Source organism: Lepidochelys kempii, chromosome 2, assembly GCF_965140265.1.
Source record: "Lepidochelys kempii isolate rLepKem1 chromosome 2, rLepKem1.hap2, whole genome shotgun sequence".
Taxonomy (NCBI): domain Eukaryota; kingdom Metazoa; phylum Chordata; order Testudines; family Cheloniidae; genus Lepidochelys; species Lepidochelys kempii.
The window spans coordinates 164351265-164369297 of record NC_133257.1 but is presented as its reverse complement, the minus strand read 5'-3'; the positions used below and the strand labels follow the sequence as shown (position 1 = coordinate 164369297).

Genomic DNA, 18033 nt, shown 5'->3' with positions numbered 1-18033 from the left:
CAGGTGATGATGAGGCTACAGCCATTCAGTAATGTTTTATAGAAATATAAACCTATCAAAGTATTTATGGTGACACAATCTCATTATTATTTGCTGTAGGCTTGTGACAGGGCCCACTTTCTGCCCTCTGAGTTTCATAGGTCACTGCCTCCTCTAGTTTTCTAACCAGAGGCACTCTTTGACCTGTGAAACTTTTTAGCTCAGCATTTGAGGTTCACGTGGTACTTTTAAAAATCTTTCCTTATAATAGCTTATTTCAGATGGCAAAAATATTGACTGATATACTTGTGCCCAATTCCATAGTGATGAAATTATCTTGATTTCAAATTCAATCACAGTTTCTGATATTCTTTTGACTTGACACCAATTTATGGTGTGAATAGCAATTCACTATCTGATGTATAATCTCCTTCCCTCAGCAGACTTGACTTATTTTTCACCTGTAGTCACTCATGTTTGAACTTGTTTCTTTTTAGTTTTCTCATAAATTTTTATTTTGTTCCCTTTCTTTCTTTTTACCTCCCATTAGCATTTTGTTAGGATCACTAAGGTATAAACAACCAATGGATTTTTTTGGATCCCAATCCTGCAATGAGCTCTGCATAAATGCAGGGGACTGGCTGTGTGCAGTTCATCATTCACTATTTGTTGTGAATTTGACAGCCCTGCACTTTTAAGCAGGGCAGGATGCGGGGTGTTGGCTGTCTGACTGAATGAAGGGAACAGTGCTTTATGGCTGGGAGGGGGAGGGGGAGAGAGAGAGAGATGAAAACCATTGCAAAAGGTCAGTGTGGTTACTGACTCATTCCCCAGGAATGCATGGTTTAAAAGGGCCTGAAGCTCTTTTACATGGAGCAGGCTGAGGAGGGACTCGCCCTCCCTCCCCTTTATGTGGTAAAATACCAGGTTTGGTCAAGACTTGCTGGAGGCATTACATTAGCCGCCCCTTTTTTAGGGGGGCTGGGAAGGATTTTTTCCCATATCATCATATTGGCTTGGGTTCAGTTGGGTTTTTTTTTGCCTTCCCCACAGTGGGTTCAGGAAGGGCTCTGTTCATGCATGACATGAAGGGCTGTAGGCTGTATGTTGCAACTTATTATTTAAGTGTAGGGTGGATGTCCAGTGCAGGTACTCCATAGGAAAGGTATACAGTGACCGGAAAAATGGCTTGGAAAAGGACTTTAAAAGGTGTTCATTAAAGGAATAAACAGGGCTGTTGGGGACTCCTATGATTGATACAGCAGGGAGCCAGCCCCCCATTTTTGTAGCCCACCATAACCATCCTACGGGGAGGGGGGTGGATGGTATGCTCCTGGCGATAAATTTGCTGGAGGGACCTGGATGGAAAAAGAGGGGGAGCTGGTAAAATCCCCTGGGTAATTACAGAATAAACGTGGGATTACCTGCAATGTACACTTTTATCTGCTGGGTGGTCCAAGACATCTAATAATAAAGTTGTGGCCTAATTAAAGCCATGCCAAATGTCTCCTGTCCTTATTTCGGGATAGCCAGACAATAGGACAAAGGGCTCAGAATCCAAAAAAAGAGACAGTTTTTGATTGTATATTTATCCAATAAAACCAACATATTGTCTCAGATGAACAACAGTACTATCAGCTGTATGGCATCGTTAGTGGAACAAAGTACTACAGTGCCAAGGACTGGTAAGCATAAAGTATTGCTTTTATAAAATTTGTTTAAAGAATACTGTATTAATAATAGAAAATACTTTCCATTATTTAACATGAATTAATATTGAAGACTGAAGAAAAAATATGCAAGTAATATTTTTGGAAAGCATCATTTGTATAACAGCCAGTTATGCAACAATTCATGATGCTGTTTGCATTTTTCTTCTGGATCATTTTCTTTGCTATAACATAGTATTTAAGTTTTAAGAAATTTGATCATATATCACAATATACTTAATTCCTTGTTGTGGCGTTCAAATCAATGATTAAATCCTTTATCCACTAGGTTTTGATTTTACTGTTCAGTTAGAACCTGCTTTATGGAATTTTCTATTGATCCATGAATGTGTACATTGGTTATTCAAAGGCAGGTATTAATTTTAAATAACTGCAGTCATTCCAAACGTATCTGTTCTGTTTGCCTATGTTTACCTCTTAAACTTCATTAAAGCTTAAACCCCTTAAAGTTTAATTACATGTAAGTGCCACATTTTGTAATACAAGAGAGTTATGTTATTTCTGGAGTAACACAAGTGACTGTATGTTATTGTGGAATAGATCTTTAATGAAGAAAGAACCAGATTCAGTATGGTGTTTCAGCAAAAATATTTGAAGATTTTTGGATAATGCTTTGTCAGACCACAAGGGTTGTTACCAAATAAAGCAGTCTCCTTGGCAGCATTTGAGAACTTCAGGGCATTAGACCAAATTTCACTCTTTTGGCTTCTGTGTCCTAGGGTAAAACATATTCTTGTTTTGTTTGTTTGTTTTTTTAAAGAGGCTTGATACTCCATCGCTTATACCAGATTTACTCCAGTGTAACTCCACTGATTTCAAAGACATTAAGTCCAGTTTACATGACTATGAGAAGACTGAAAGGCTTACAGAGCATTTATCTATATATTGTGTCAGAAAGAGTCTGTTATTCTGTTGTGGGTGAGCTACATTTGGGTCATGACAAGATATGAAATGTAATTCAGATGGAAGGTTAAAAACAAGCTAGAAAGTGGCAGCCCCTGCCTCCAATCCTGGAGGTAGAATTATTGGGCCAGATCCTCAGGAGATGTAAAAAAGTAACTCCAGTGTCTTTAATGGGAGGTATACTGAATTACACCAGTTGAGGCTCTGGCACCAGCTGAGGAGTTATCCAGTGATGACAACTGCTCCATACAAAGGAAGCAATTGCAGTACCCTAGCTTTAAAAATAAAGATTGGGCAGGATAACTGGAATAGTAGTAAATAAACTATTAATTTGGGGAAGAATTCTCTTGTGAATGACACTGATTTTCCATTAAGAGCCATTATAAAAAGTGTCCTTAACTCTTCAAATCATTTAATAATTTTGTTAAAAAAGAGGACTGTTCAAACAGCCTATTTTTGTCCTAATGCTAAGAGCACCTACAAAGTAAAGTATTTATTTGAGCAGATTGGATAGTGGTAGCTATAGAATTCAGAGAGCTATACTAACTATTACAGACTTCTCCCAGTTAATATGTAGTCATCAATATTCCCCAGATTCTCTGAGTAAGGATGTTGAAGAAATATTAACAGATCACTAGTATATAGAAAAGCATTGCTGGAAACATTGCCACTCTGAATTCAAGTGAGGAGTAGGTTGTTTCATAGCAAAACTGCTAAGGGTTCTATAGCCTGATTTAACTCCCACTGAGTTAACTCAATGAGAAAATTCCCATTTATTGTTATGGGAGCTGTATCAGGACTTGTAACCTGATAAGCCCTTATAAACATAAAAGAAAAGGGGAAAGCACATGCCTCAATGGAAGTTAAGTTTGGGGGAAGGTTGCAATTGATTATGATTATGCTTTGTCAGTTACTAAATACCATGTTTATCATTTTAATCATATTGAGGCCAAAGCCAGTTCTATCAGCATATTCCATACAGATGCTAAAGCTACTTCCGCAATCCCCTTTGCCTGATATCATCTCTCCCAATTTTTCATGTCACATCTAACCTAGGCCCTGATCCTGCAGTGGGGTCTACGTGGGCACAGAGATCCATGTGTACAGAGTTCATTGTGTGATTAGGATCCTAGACTGCAAGCTCCTCAAGGACACGGACTGTCTTTGTTCTCTCTCTAGAGTGCCATACACTCTCACAGCAAAATGCTAGTAATAAATAATAAAGTTAATGAATTCAAATTGAACTTCCTGAAGTACATATGACAGACATATAAGGGCTACATTAATTCATTAAAGTTAGTGCTATAAGAGTGAACACTGAATGTGTTTCTAATGTCTGGACACTCAACATAAAGTGGGCAACATTTTACAATTTGAAGTTCAGTGCTACAGCATCAATCATATTCAACAACTAATGCAGATTATATATAGCTTGGTGATTATACTTGCAGGTTCACCCCCCACTCCTCATCCACGTTTCATCCTATTCCACATTTCTGCTAAAGACCATGGGCGGGTCAGGGGAGATGTTGTATCACTTTGCTTAGCTTTGTAAAGTTTAGCATTCTTTCACTGCTATTGATGGTGATAAAAAAGGACTAAATTCAGTAACTCCAAAATGAATGGTTCCTCTTACAGATTGCAATCTGAGCAATAGAATACAGGAAATCATTGGAAGTTTATTACTTGTTTGCCTGTGACTGTCACTGAAATATGGGTTGACTGTCTGCAAAAAATCAATGGTTTCCCTAAAAGAAAGCACACTTGGGATAGAAGAATGCAGGGCCCAAGTAATTTACTGGCTTCTGTGTTTGTCTGATTGAAGCATTGCTGAAGCTGACGGGGTAACCAGCGGATTCCTGAACCAAACAAGCTCTCAGTCACACAATGGAAAGATGAAACACAGGGTGAGCATTATACTGCTTTGTGTTCTGCATGTAACGTATTCTACCACACTTCTTCTCCCTCCCCTCCCCCAACCTCGCATGCTACTTCACTAGGAAAAAAAAAGAAGCTTTGTTTGGGTTTTTTCATTGCACATTGGAGAGGTCGGAGGGACCCCCACACACAAAAAAAATCAACCACTTGTTATGTTAATTCAATAGGATCAAGAGGTAAGTCCCTGTTCTAAAGCAGCATTTGAAACTGTCCCGAGTTTCAGGTGGTCAGATTCAGTAGTTTGGTTTAGCCCAGGTTAAGGATATTAGCCATTCAGACCTGGATTCAGATTCCCAAACCTCCCAGAATCCAGGGATGTTCAGATCTGGTACTTGTGTTTAGGGCCTCTCAACAATGTTAATAATTTCAGTCTTCACAAGTGGCTCAATCCTGCAAGGTGCAGAGCACCCTAGCTCAGATCCAGCAAAACACTTAAGCACATGCTTAATTCTAAGCATGTGAATAGTTCCACTGAAGTCAATAGGACTATTCATATGCTTAGAGTTAAGTATGTGCTTAAGTGCTTTGTTGGATCTCTGCTAGGGTGCTCAGCATGTTGAAGGATCAAGCCAAATTAATGTAAACACTTAGAAAGACCTGTATTCCCCCAGTAAAACCACTGGCTTCAGATGGTAGTATAATAACTGCAACTTCAATTTTTGAGGCAAACCATGCCATTTTCCATTACCTACAAGCTCAAGCATGCTGAATAGGTGCCTTGGTGTGGCACTTTTTGGAAGATGGCAACAGCCTGGTGAAGCAGCAGACAGTATTCTAGCTGCTGGTAATGTGTATCTGTGTATGTGAGTTCAGAATTACTCAATTCTAAATGTGAAAACTAACCACCGTCTCCTCGTTTAAAGCACTCACAAAGATTCACTTCTCCCATGACACATAAGAAATGTCAGTCAAGTCATCTGAGTGAACTGCTCAACTACAAGGAGGAAAATTATTGAACATAGGGAGAGAGAGAGTATAAGGGCTCTTGACAGGGAATCAATGTAGGAGAAAGATGAGAGCACAGAATTATGAAGGAAGAGTGAAGGAAGGGAATTCAGTATGTTTAACTTAATGCACATTTTTTTTTAAAAAAAGTAGGTAATATACCATAGGGCAGATGCTGAGCTTCTGTAAATGACTATAGTGCAATTGAAGTCAGTGAACACTGAAACTATGACAATTTACACAAGCTGTGGATCTGCTGCCATGTGTCTATCATGAGCCTGATCATTCTGTACTGTGTATTTCTCCCACACCTCATTGGTCTTTTAGACTGTAGCTTCTTCAGGCTTCATGTATATTTGAAAAGCAACTTCCACCCTGTGAGTACTGCTGCAATCTAAATAATAATAATTTTAAGGGGACTATTATGTGTAATTAGAGTAGAGCAGAAAGACACTAAGATCATGGCCCCTCTGTAAAAGGCACTATAAAAACACATGGTGAAAGAAAATGCCAGTGCTAGCCCATTGGGAGACCTAAACAGGATTATATTGGGCCCCCTGCCAAATACAACACATATTAATAATTAAAAGTGGGCTCCCTTGATCCGCTCAGGGCCCTAAGCAATTGCTTAGTCTGCTTATGCCTAACGCTGGCTCTGAGAAGAGATTTCCTTCTCTGAAGAGTTCTACACAAGGCAGGAAAAGGGTTGTGTGGGTGGGGGGAAGGACAGAGATTTGAAATTACTTGCCCAAAGTGACACTGCAAGTCTGTGGCAGAGCCAGGCACAGAACCCAAGACTTGTACCTCCTAGTCTGGGCAACCAACCAAAAAGCAATAAAGCAAATAATAACAACATGGATCAGCGTATTCTTCTTCACACCACTCATGACCAGAAGACCTTGGTTTCTTCCTGAACAGGGAACTGCCATTCTGTTCTTACAGGCCTGGTGCTGACCAGCTGAACAGAAGTGAAAAGCAACTGGGATTTGGCCATTTGGCCCCAAAAGTATGTGCCATTAAGGAGCATTTCCTTTTAATATTGTACAGCAACAACAAGGGATTCCAACTTCATTACCCTTCTCAAGTCCTAGGAGAAATAGCAAAGCTCTAAGTTTGAAACAATAATTGGTATTATAAAAAATACAGGACTCAATTTCCAAAACAGTTTAGCACACAGCAACATCTATTTAGGCATCTACATTAAGAATTGAAAAATTCCTTCCTTATTAAATATAGGGGGTGCCACAGTAAAACTGTCTTCTTGCAAAGGCAAAATTGTTAATATTTTATGTCCCAGTTCATCAAGATACTTAAGCATGTGCTTAATTGCAGTGGGATTGTTAACTTTAAGCACATTCTTAAGTCCTTTGCTTGATCAGGTCCTTAGAGAATAAGCCAACACTAAAGTTCTAATTCTGTAATATTGAAGTCAAAGGGACTTTGCCATTGAATTCCTTGGGAGCAATATCAGATGCTAAGTAGCTGAGATTAAGTTATTCCATAATTGCCTGTTATCAGGATATCTTAAATTCCTACGAAGCGCTTGATAGCAGTCACTGATGGAGACAGACTAGTGTACAAGAGGGACCACAGGTCTAAATTGGTACCGAAATTCCTATGTTCCTATACCTTGTTTAATATTCATAGAAATGTAGGGCTGGAAGGGACCTTGAGAGCTCAATTAGTCCAGCCCCAGCACTGTGGCAGGACCAAAGTATACCTGGACCATCCCTTACAGGTTTTTGTCTAAAAACCTGTTCTTAAAAACCTTCAGAGATTCCATTACCTTCCTTGGTTACGTATTCCAGTACTTAGCTAACTTTATAGTTAGATACTAGGAAAAAACTTTCTAACCTAAATCTCCCTTGCTGAAGATAGAACTGATTACCTCTTGTTCTACCTTCAATGGACATGGAGAACAATTGATCACTATTCCCTTTTTAATAGCCTTTAACAGATTTCAAGACTTATCAGGCTCCCCCTCAATCTTCTTTTCTGAAGATTAAACATGCCCAATTATTTTTACCTTTCTTCATAGGTCAGGTTTTCTAAACATTTTATCATTTTTGTCACTCTTCCAGAGACTCTCTCCAATTCATCCACATTTTTCCTAAAGTGTGGCACCTAGAATTGGACCTCACTACTGCTGAGAAGAATGGGACAATTACCTCCCATGTCTTATATACAAAACTCCTGTTAATACAGTATATTAGCCGTGTTTTAAAACTGCACCACACTGTTGACTCTCATTCAATTTATGATCCACCATAACCACCAGATCCTTTTTCAGCAGTACTACCACCTAACCAGTTATTCCCCATTTTGTAGTTGTGCATTTGATTTTTCCTTCTTAAGTGTAGCACTTTGCATTTGCAGTTACTGAAGTTCATCTTTTTGATTTCAGACCAATTCTCCAGTATAACATGGTCATTTTGAATTCTCTTCCTGTCCTCCAAAGTGCTTTCACCAGCCTGGTGGTGTCACTATAAGCAAACTCCCCCTTATCCAACTAATTAATGCAAATATTGAAATAATACTGGACCCAAGACAGAGCCCTGCTGGACCCCACTAGATATGTTATTCCAGTTTGACAATGAATTATTAGTCTGTGTGTTTTTCAGGACTGGGACCTTGTCTTTCGATTTCTACAGTGAGGTTTCTAACACACTTTTTGGTGCTTTAAATGATAAATAAATAAATAAACCACCACCAACAACAACTGGGATGTTTGTCTAAGAGCAGAAAATGGACTCTGATCAAGAAACATCCTTAAGTCAGAACAGCACCTGTTTAAGTCCAACGGAAGCCTATGGAACCTAAACACCCTCTTACAAGCTTTCGAAAATTGGGCCCTTAATGTCTCCAGCTGCACCTTGTTTTATTTTCAGAAAAGCTGTGAAGTGCAAAGACAGCTCTGCATTGCCATCTTTTAAATGGAACACTTTCGTTACTTCTGGTATTCAGTGGGACTAAGGGTGGGCTGACACATATTTACATTTAAATGGGGGGTGGGGGGACTTAAGATTTTAAAAATGCTCTCACTCCACAGTTTTTTCATGTTAAAATTAAGGGGGGGGGCTTACCTATCATGCTTGTAGTAAAACAGAAAAGAAATGTGATACTGATATTAAATATCTGATAGTTATCATTTATTCATCTTATTTCCTAACATATGCAAAAAGAAGATATTAGTTCCCATTGAAAGATCATTGTTCCATAACATTCTGATGCTAGCTTACTTTGTGATAAATATCAAAATACAGGGTAAACATCCTAACAGTAGCATTTCCTTTAGCCAAAACTCTGTAGTGCTTATATTTATCTGAGTTCTGCACATGTTGAGTGTATTGAAATTGATAATCTAGGAAAATGTTTCTAGGTCACCAATTTGAATGACTGCACTGCACAAGAACACACTTGATCTTTTCCCCCCATGAGTTTTAGAAGTTAAACATTTTGATGTTCTGTTGTAAGGAAACAGACACATGACTGATGGCATAGGTGGGTAATCAACAGACCTGAACACTAGATCAGCTGCACTTGCCTTCTTTTTGTTAAGTATAGGAAACATTACAGTAACATTATTTACTTGCAAGGATTTTAGGTCTTGATTTAGCAACATATTGAAGCACAAACCTTTCTCTAAGCACATGATGACCAATATAAAATGTGTTTTAAATATTAAGGTCTTAACATCGGTATTGCCTGAACCAGGGATGAGGGGGGCCATCCCCCCACTTTTTAACAAAAAAATATAAGCACAGAATTCATGTCCCCCGCAGATTTTTCCCACTGCAGAATAATAGATTCTTCTGGATAGGCACTACAATTACATCTTTCACCCACCAGGGGCTGTTGTAGCACCAGAAGAGAGGGCAGCTGGCTCACTGCCAGAGCAGCCAGCCTGGGGAGAGAGGGAGCACTTTAGGTTTGCCCCTTCCACCCCCACTTCTACAAAGATTTCAGCACCTTGATCAGTATTCTATACAATGCAAAATTATGTATGCCTGTCTAGTAATATTATAGTCATATTTTCTATATGCAAATACGGGAGTTCCCCCAATTTAACTGTTTTAAAGCTTTTGCACTTGATCCTCCTTCCACTGAATTCAACAATTTCTGCTTTTGGAGACCTGATTCAGATCCCATTTACTTCAATTTTATCCTGGAGTGACTCCATTATTTTAAACTGAATTCCTCCCAATTTAGACTGATGTAAATGAGACCAGAATCAGGTCCTTCGAGTTTTGCAAGATCAGGTCCACATATTTTAAGAGAAAAATGTACACTAATAATGTAAAATACTGTTTGCAAAACCATACCTTATTATTTAATATTTTTACTAATATTGTTCTTTGAACAGGACCCTGCCAATCCCTGGAGAAGATCTGAGTCATGAGGCCAGCAAGCAATCATGGTCCCAGGAATCACTTTTTTCCAATACTCAACAAGGATCTTTTCAGTGTAATGAAAATGATATTCTGAAGAGACATGCTTTATTTCACTGTAGAGCTTCTGTCTAAATCCTTTTCCAGCCTCCCTCTTGCCCAGGTTCCTGGTACAGATTTAAAGAAACAGCTTCAGCTCAAATCTTGATTTAGCCATCATCTGGTGTGTAGAAACTTTGTACAGATAATTCAGTTGGATCATCAAATTGCTTAATTTCTTTTCAGGATGTTGAGGTGACTCTTCTCAATAGGATTAGCTTCCTTTACTAGATGGTGGTATGATTACCAGTGCTAGTAGGTCCATAAAGCAATTCAGCTGGGTTTGGAGGCAGTTGAAGATGATACTTGTTTTTCTATATTGAGTACCTTAATTAGTTTCAAGTATGTAGGATCGCTACTGTAGCTCTATCCAATGACAACAACTGAAGCGGTCCACTATTTTACTCAGTCAGTATTATTAGGGCTCTTTCTCCTGGTTTAAGTTTGGGTAGCTTTGGCCTTGCCAAGGTGAGACTGAGACCACTTAGATTTGGTATCTCATTTACACATCCAATAAGCAGTTCAATTTGGGATGAATATTTATCTCTAAAGTTAGCAATGCTCTCATCTATCAACACAGAAGGCACCAGATGGCCTTATTAAAGTGATTATTATCAGTGGTGAGCTGGAGCCAGTTCGCACCGGTTCACTAGAACAAGTTGTTAAATTTAGAAGTCCTTTTAGAACTGGTTGTTCCGCGAGGGACAACCGGTTCTAAAAGGACTTCTAAATTTAACTGGCCAAAAGTGGCGCCTTAGGCACTGACTCCATGGGTGCTCCAGCCCTGGAGTACCCAAGGGGAAAATTTGGTGGGTGCAAAGCACCCACCAGCAGCTCCCCGCCCCACCCCCAGCTCACCTCCACTCCGCCTCCGCTTCCTCCCCTGAATGCGCTGCCCCGCTCTGCTTCTCCGCCCCCCCCCCAGGCTTCCCACGAATCAGCTGTTCATGCAGGAAGCTGGGGCAGGCTGAGAAGCAGGCTGCCGGCTTCCTGCTCAGGCCCAGGGATGCGCAGGTGAGCTGGGGCGGGGGGGTGCGAGGAGGGCTGCCCGCGCTGCAGCAGATAACCTGGGAGGGGGGGCGTGCAGGGGAACCGCTCCCCGCCCCAGCTCACCTCAGCCACCCTCGTCCTGAGTATGAAGCCACCGCCTGCTTCTCTGCCCCCCTACACTCCCCCCGGCTTCCTGCCGAACAGCTGATTCTCACGGGAAGCCAGGGCAGGCTGAGAAGTAGGCTGCGGCTTCCCGCTCAGGCCCAGGGATGCGCAGATGAGCTGGGGCTGGGAGGCGCGAGGAGGGCCGCCCACACTGCAGCAGGTAACCCGGGGGGCGGGGGTGCGCAGGGGAACCACTCCCAGCGTCAGCTCACCTCCGCCTCCCTGGGCCTGAGCGGGAAGCCACTGCCTGTTCTCAGCCTGCCCGAGCTTCCTGCCAAACAGCTGATTCGTGGGAAGCCAGGGCGGGCGTGGAGAAGCAGAGCGGGGCGGTGCTTTCAGGGGAGGAGGCGGAGCAGAGGTGATCTGGGGCCAAGTGCAGGGTGGGGAGCTGCTAGTGGGTGCTCTGCACCCACCAATTTTCCCCGTGGGTGCTCCAGCCCCAGAGCACCCAGGGAGTCGGCACCTAAGGCGCCACTTTTGATGTGATCAGTGGGGGAGCGGCCGCTCCCCTCCTAGCTACACTCCCCTACCCCGGGAGCCAGAGGGACCTGCTGGATGCTTCCTGGGAGCTGCCCCAGGAAGGTGCACCTCCGGGACTCCACGCCTCGCCCCTCCGGCGGGTACCTCTGGCTCTTAGGGGTGGGGTGGGCACCCACTATGATGGCCTATAAGACCCTCCTGCCCAGTTCTGTGGGCAGTCAGGGGACAGGGGAGGGGGGTGAATGGGGCAGGGGTCCTAGGGGGGCGGGCATCAAGGAACGCTGGGGTGTTGGATGGGGCAGGAGTCCCGGGGGGCGGGGTGGGCAACAACCCCCTCGTGGGGTGAGGAGGGAACCCGTTGTTAAGATTTTGGCAGCTCATCACTGATTATTATGGAAGTTGTCATACAGCAGTATTAATACTGGGTGGTATTTGTGAATAATTTTCTTGGCATATAGCACTGCTCTGCCCCACAGTCCATTCTCTTGAATGTGTGTGGGGCTGGACTTTAGCATCCTGTATCCCAAAAGTTTGGAATTCAGAACTAGCAAACTCTGACATGTCAATTACTATTTCTTCCAGAGGGCCAAAATGAGAAACAATGCTTCAATATGTGCATTAACCATTCATCGACTAAATTAAAATAAGGAACATATATGAAAAAAGCTAAATCTCTATGCGGGTAATTCATGAACGAAAAACAAATTTGTTGAAAATGTCATTCCCTTTGACTAGTTCAGCCCATTCCAAAACATCCACCATAAGGAGATCCAAATATAAAGCTTGCTGCCTAAAGTTGCTGCTACTGAAAAGTCAAAAAACTAACATCAGGGTACTTCTTGTATTTAGAGAAGACCATTTGTATCTTATTGGTCTTGCGGGCAGTCATTTCTTAAATGGCAATTCCTCTCCACTCTTAAAGCACTAGAACAATAGTTTTCTACCTGTGGTCCATGGACCCCTGAGGGTCTACAGACTCTGTCTAAGATTTCCAAAGGGGACCACACCACCATTCGAAACATTTTAAGGGTCCGCAAATGAAAAAATGTTGAAAACCACTGCAGCAGAGCAATGATTTCATTTCACAAGTGTGGTTTATTTTTGGAAATCAGAGTGACTGAAAATAGATTCTGCTCTGATTTACAAAAATAAATTACATTTTGAAAAAACATCACTCTAGTACTTTCATGAGGGAGAGTAACAGCTATCTAAAAACTTGTCACTTAGCAACAAAGTCATACTACGCCTCCGGTGACTTCTCAAGACCAGCTGCTATGGAGTTTATCTTCATGAGAGCTTTCCAACTTTGTCTTCTGGCTGATCAGCATTCCAGCAGGGACAATTTTGAGCCTCTCAGCCTTGATCAACTTTCAGGGCCATCAACAATGTAATAATAAACTAGCACCACATACTACAAGGTGTCAACTATTCAGGGTCCTTATTGCAATTATTTCATAAGTTAATATATGTTGTCATCTGCAAAGAAGAATACACTCTGGCAGAAAAGATAGCATATCCTATTCCCTAGCAGCCAGTTTTCACACTAGACAAAATCACCATTCGTCTTTATGATGCTTATAATTCCGCATATAAATATGTTATTGTAGCTATCACATTTAATTATTACAAACAGTATATAAAAAGTCATTTTTGCATACACAGTGGGGACCACTAAAAACCTTCATTATCATTCCCGACATAGCATGCAGAATGCACAGGACTCAAACAGGATGATTCAAAGCATTCTGGGGCGTACGTCATTTTATAACCACTCCGTTGTTATTTTATTGCAGGTAAAATTTATTCCACTGTTGTGAATAGCTGTTCATTTTCAGTTTCAAGTGTTTTCAAAGTAACATTCAATTGTATTTAGTTAGGCTGTTTTCAGGAGGGATGGCTCCCAGTTACAGTAGCATGAGACGTGACAAAAAAACGTGGGGAGGAGAATAAGTGAGAAAGAAAGAGTGGAAAGAAGGAGAGATGGAAAGGAGGGAAGGAACAGGAATGAAGTGTGTCAGTGGAAAGTGAGATATGACAAAGGGAAAAAGAAAGAACTATAGTAAAAGAATACAGCTTTGCACAAAATAATGTTGTACTGAATAAGGTACAAAAGGAGGTATTGCTGTAGGATGACCAGACAGCAAGTGTGAAAACTTGGGACATGGAGGTGGGGGGGTGATAGGAGCCTATATAAGAAAAAGATCCCAAAATCGGGACTGTCCCTACAAAATCAGGACATCTGGTCATCCTATATTCCTGGAAAATTGACAACAGAAAATAACGAGCAGAAGAGTGATGCAGGTACAACCATACCTTTGAAGACCAAAGATAGGTGAAAGAAGAGAACTTCAGTGAGAGGGAGAAAGCAGAGACTCTATAAGGGAATTAAACATATGAATCCAAAAAACAACACACAAATGTATAGGCAAATTCCCTACTGGCATAAGTGGGCCAAGCAGAGATCAACCGTGCCTGCAAATAGTGAGGGGGGGAGGGGGCAGAGCGAGGGCAGCGGCTTCAGCAATATTACTGAGCATGCTCAATACAAGCCAAACAGCAAATCTGGGTGGGGGGCACAGGAGCCCACATGTCCCCCAATTTGTGTCACCTGTGGGGCCAAGCCCAGGGGAGTTATGCCTCCCTATGCCAGCAGTGAATTGACCTATGAACATCACATGGCCCAATCAAAGTGGTTTGCCACATATTTTAACTTTCGGAGAGCCCAGCAGTCTGTCAGCCTCCCTCCTGGACCCCAGCTGCCATTGCATGTATACATTCAGCTCCAGACTACATTGCATGCCATACCCCAGAAAGAAAGCAGCTCGTTCTAAAATACAGTTGTATCATTCTAACCAACCACACTTAGGTGTCTTACTATAATTATGTAAAAGGTTGGCCTATACATTACTAATGATTTTTGTTAGCAAAGTTATCAAGTCATTAAAGAAAGTATTGAACAACTACCAGATTCTTAAGGCCAAATCAGCGGCTCATCTAATAATGTAACCCATGTTTTGCTGTTAGCGTTGCCTAGAAATCAATCAATCTTATTCCTTCTGAGAAAAATCCACCCTGTCTCATTCACTGAAGGATAATTGAGCTACATAGGTGTCACTGAGGGCATAAATGGAGGACATCAGGGATGCACAGGTGTTATTCAGCACATCATTTGGTCCCAGTATCTTTACTGCTATAGACACTCCCAAATCAAGTTTCTGTGGCTACCATTAAATAAGTTAAAATGCTTTTTTTCTTGAATATTGATTAAATTTTGGATGAAATCATTGAGAAAAAGATGCCACTAAGTCATTTTACAGTCACTTTTCAGAGTAGAAGAGAATTTTTAAGCATTTCCTTCCATGAAAACTGTTTTATGAAATGTGTTACTAAAGATACTGTTAGGAAAGTAGAATGTATAACATGGAAACATTTTTCAAATGGCAGAGAGAAAGCTGTGTCATTAAAGAACATTTAGAGGAACTGGTCTTTGGAATTCATTGAGTGAACACAAAGATACAATTCATGCAATGTGTCCTGGAGATGCAATAAGTTAACAGAGAGTAGTTCAAACAATTTAAAATTGGCAACAAAGCCTCAGGAATGAATTACAACCTTTCATTGCATTAATTAAGTGATCAACTGTGGTCTTTATCAAACAGAAATTTAAATTTTTTTCCAAGTTCAATGCTGCCCTGAGATTCTTAGCTCATTTACCAAAATGCCCTCATGAATACTTAATAGAGGAGTGAGGGCTTTGTTTGAATTTTTCTTTTGTATTCCCCCCCAATTTGTTCACTACAAACCCATCCTCAACACAAACATTTTACAGTTTAATATATATATATATATATATATATATATATATATATAGTATCTTCTACAATACAATTCCCATTAAGTAAGCATCTATGAAAAATGAAGTAATTGTGCATCCAGGAAGTCATTTGGAGGTGTTTCATAGTAGTTAGTAACAAATTTAGTAATAAACTGAATAGATTGGAAGTCAACTCCCAGTTATTTAACTAGGTTCTACATACTCTGTCCCAGCCAGATTACCTCTGTACCTGGATCTGCATCTTCAAAGAATTCCTTTGACATGATTTTGTAACTTTACCAAATGGTTGATTTCTGTTTCTGTCTCTCTGTGTGAAATGAATGCCTGTGGGGAAATCAAACAGAAAAAGCTCAGAAATGCTGCACTGCTAATTTCACACAATGTATTTGTTTTATAAGTGCTACTGAGGTGCTGTAGACATAAATAGACAATATATAAAAAAGAATTCAAAATGTCCCCAGAGCATGCCTATTTTAGTATCAAATGTATAAAATGAAAGAATCAATATGTCTTATGCTGTTTTGAAACCCAGAGAGGAATAATGCAAAGGCAATTAGGGCACCCTGGACCACACCACAACCTCGGATCAAAATTCAAGATTTAGATCTGAACTTCGTGGACCAGATGCCTGGCTGAAGTAAACACAGTTGCACTAAGTTCAACAGAGTTATGCCAATTTACACAAACTGCGAATCTGTAACAAACAGAACAAGAACTCTGGATTCCAACTCTCCTTTCTTTGGGAATACAAAATCCAGATATGATCCTCCTTTTTTCAAATTTCAGTTGTTCTGGATTGTTGTTTGAGTTTATCCCATTTTACGGACAGGACTGAGAATCGCAAATGCTGATCCCAGAGTTTAATACTGGGCCACTTTGTGACTGCTGTTGCAAGTGTGTACAAAAGGTATTGGGGGGGGAGGGAATCACAGGGCTTAACTCAGGAAAGCATTTATGTACATGATTAAGTCTATTCTTATTTAGGAAAGCACTTAAATGAGACTTAAGCACATGCCAAGCACTCTTCCTGATTTGGGGTGCTTTCCTGAAACAGTGCTCCATAAAGGAAGCAGACACTGAGAACGGGTGAGAGGACTACCATGGTCTGAAGTCCACCACACCCCAAATGGATATAGGTGGACATGGCAGAGGCGAGAGCGCCATACTTTCTGGACCCTCTGTCATTCAGAGGTGGGAGTTAGTGGACACACATGCCATTTAAAAAGGTTTAGTAGTTACTGCTGCTGAAATTGCACCTCATTCTGCCTGCCTCAGAATCCAGAGGCAAAAATCATCCAGCAACTGTCACTAGAGTGCTACTCCTCTGCACCACTTTCTAATTGTCCCTGGGTAAAATTTTCAAAAGCACCGGCGTGATTTTAGGACTGCAAGTCTCATTTTCAAAAGTGACTGAAGCACTTTGACTTTGGAGCCTTACTGAAAGTCCATGGGACCTTTTACCCTGTGGCTGGAAAGGTTACACACTGGAGCCCAGATAGCAAAGACATTGTTCAAAAGCAGCAGTTCTCAACTATGGGGCGGGACACCAAGGGAGGTGCGGGTATATGTCAAGGAAGGCACGAGCTGTGTGCTTTTTTTTGTTTGTTTGAAGAGCTCTGGCTGTCAGCCCCAGGTGTCTGGTGCTTGTGCTGAAGGGTCGTGCACACCCATGAGGCGGGGATAAAGGGGAGAGCCAGAGCCCTGCCACCTGGGCTCTCCTCCCCACTCCCTCACCTGGGGGCAGTGGGGCTCTAGCTGTCAGCCCCAGAGTGCCAGCAGCTGCTCAGAAGCAATGGGGCAGTAAGTCTGCTGTGAAAAGTGATATTGACGAATATCACTTTTCACATTACCACACTTACTTCTGGGCTGCTGCTGGCATGGTGCTGTTTTCAGAGCTAAGTGTTGGTATATGTATTTGACACATAAATAACTACAGACATAAAGAAAGGGACCCCATCAAATAAGTTTGAGAACCACTATTCTAAAGAGATGTAATAAATGTAAGGCTGGTTAATTCATAAGCCCAAAGATTTGTATATAAAAGACACTTAAACAGGAATATAAAATGAAAAGTAAGTGTGTGTGTGTGTGTGTGTGTGTGTGTGTGTGTGTGTGTGTGTGTGTGTGTGTGTGTGAGAGAGAGAGAGAGAGAGAGAGAGAGGATGTGTTAGCTGAAGTAAAGCAAAAATATTCTGACTAATAATTATCAGTACATGTATCAGTGCTTACTATATTAGTTTATTTAATTAAAATACATGACATATTGTCCTTCAAGTCTTATTTTTTATTGTAGCAGAGTTATTTGACTTATGATTATGGTTTCCATATACCAGGCTCAGTTAAAAATAAATACATAAATATTATAATGCAGGAGAGAAAAGGTAAGGTATGCTAGAAAATGGGATTACAAAGGAGAAACTGGAGCCAGTGGTAAACATTCTGTGAACGAAAGGAAACAAGCAGAAAGTTTAATCACAAATTAATCACAAACAGTACAGCCCACTTAAATGTTCATACAAATAATGAAGACAACTGAATAACTGAACAAACTCTACAGTAGATGGTCCTAAAATTGCTAGTA

The 18033-nt window shown here is 41.0% G+C and overlaps 1 long non-coding RNA gene across 1 annotated transcript; it reads left to right on the top strand.

The window, feature by feature from the left end:
* The first annotated feature begins 1583 nt into the window (after positions 1-1583).
* LOC140905986 (uncharacterized) lies at positions 1584-9950 on the top strand. The gene is made up of 3 exons (XR_012157014.1): positions 1584-1664; positions 4438-4519; positions 9859-9950. It is a non-coding gene; the product is annotated as an uncharacterized lncRNA (long non-coding RNA).
* Positions 9951-18033: the final 8083 nt, after the last annotated feature.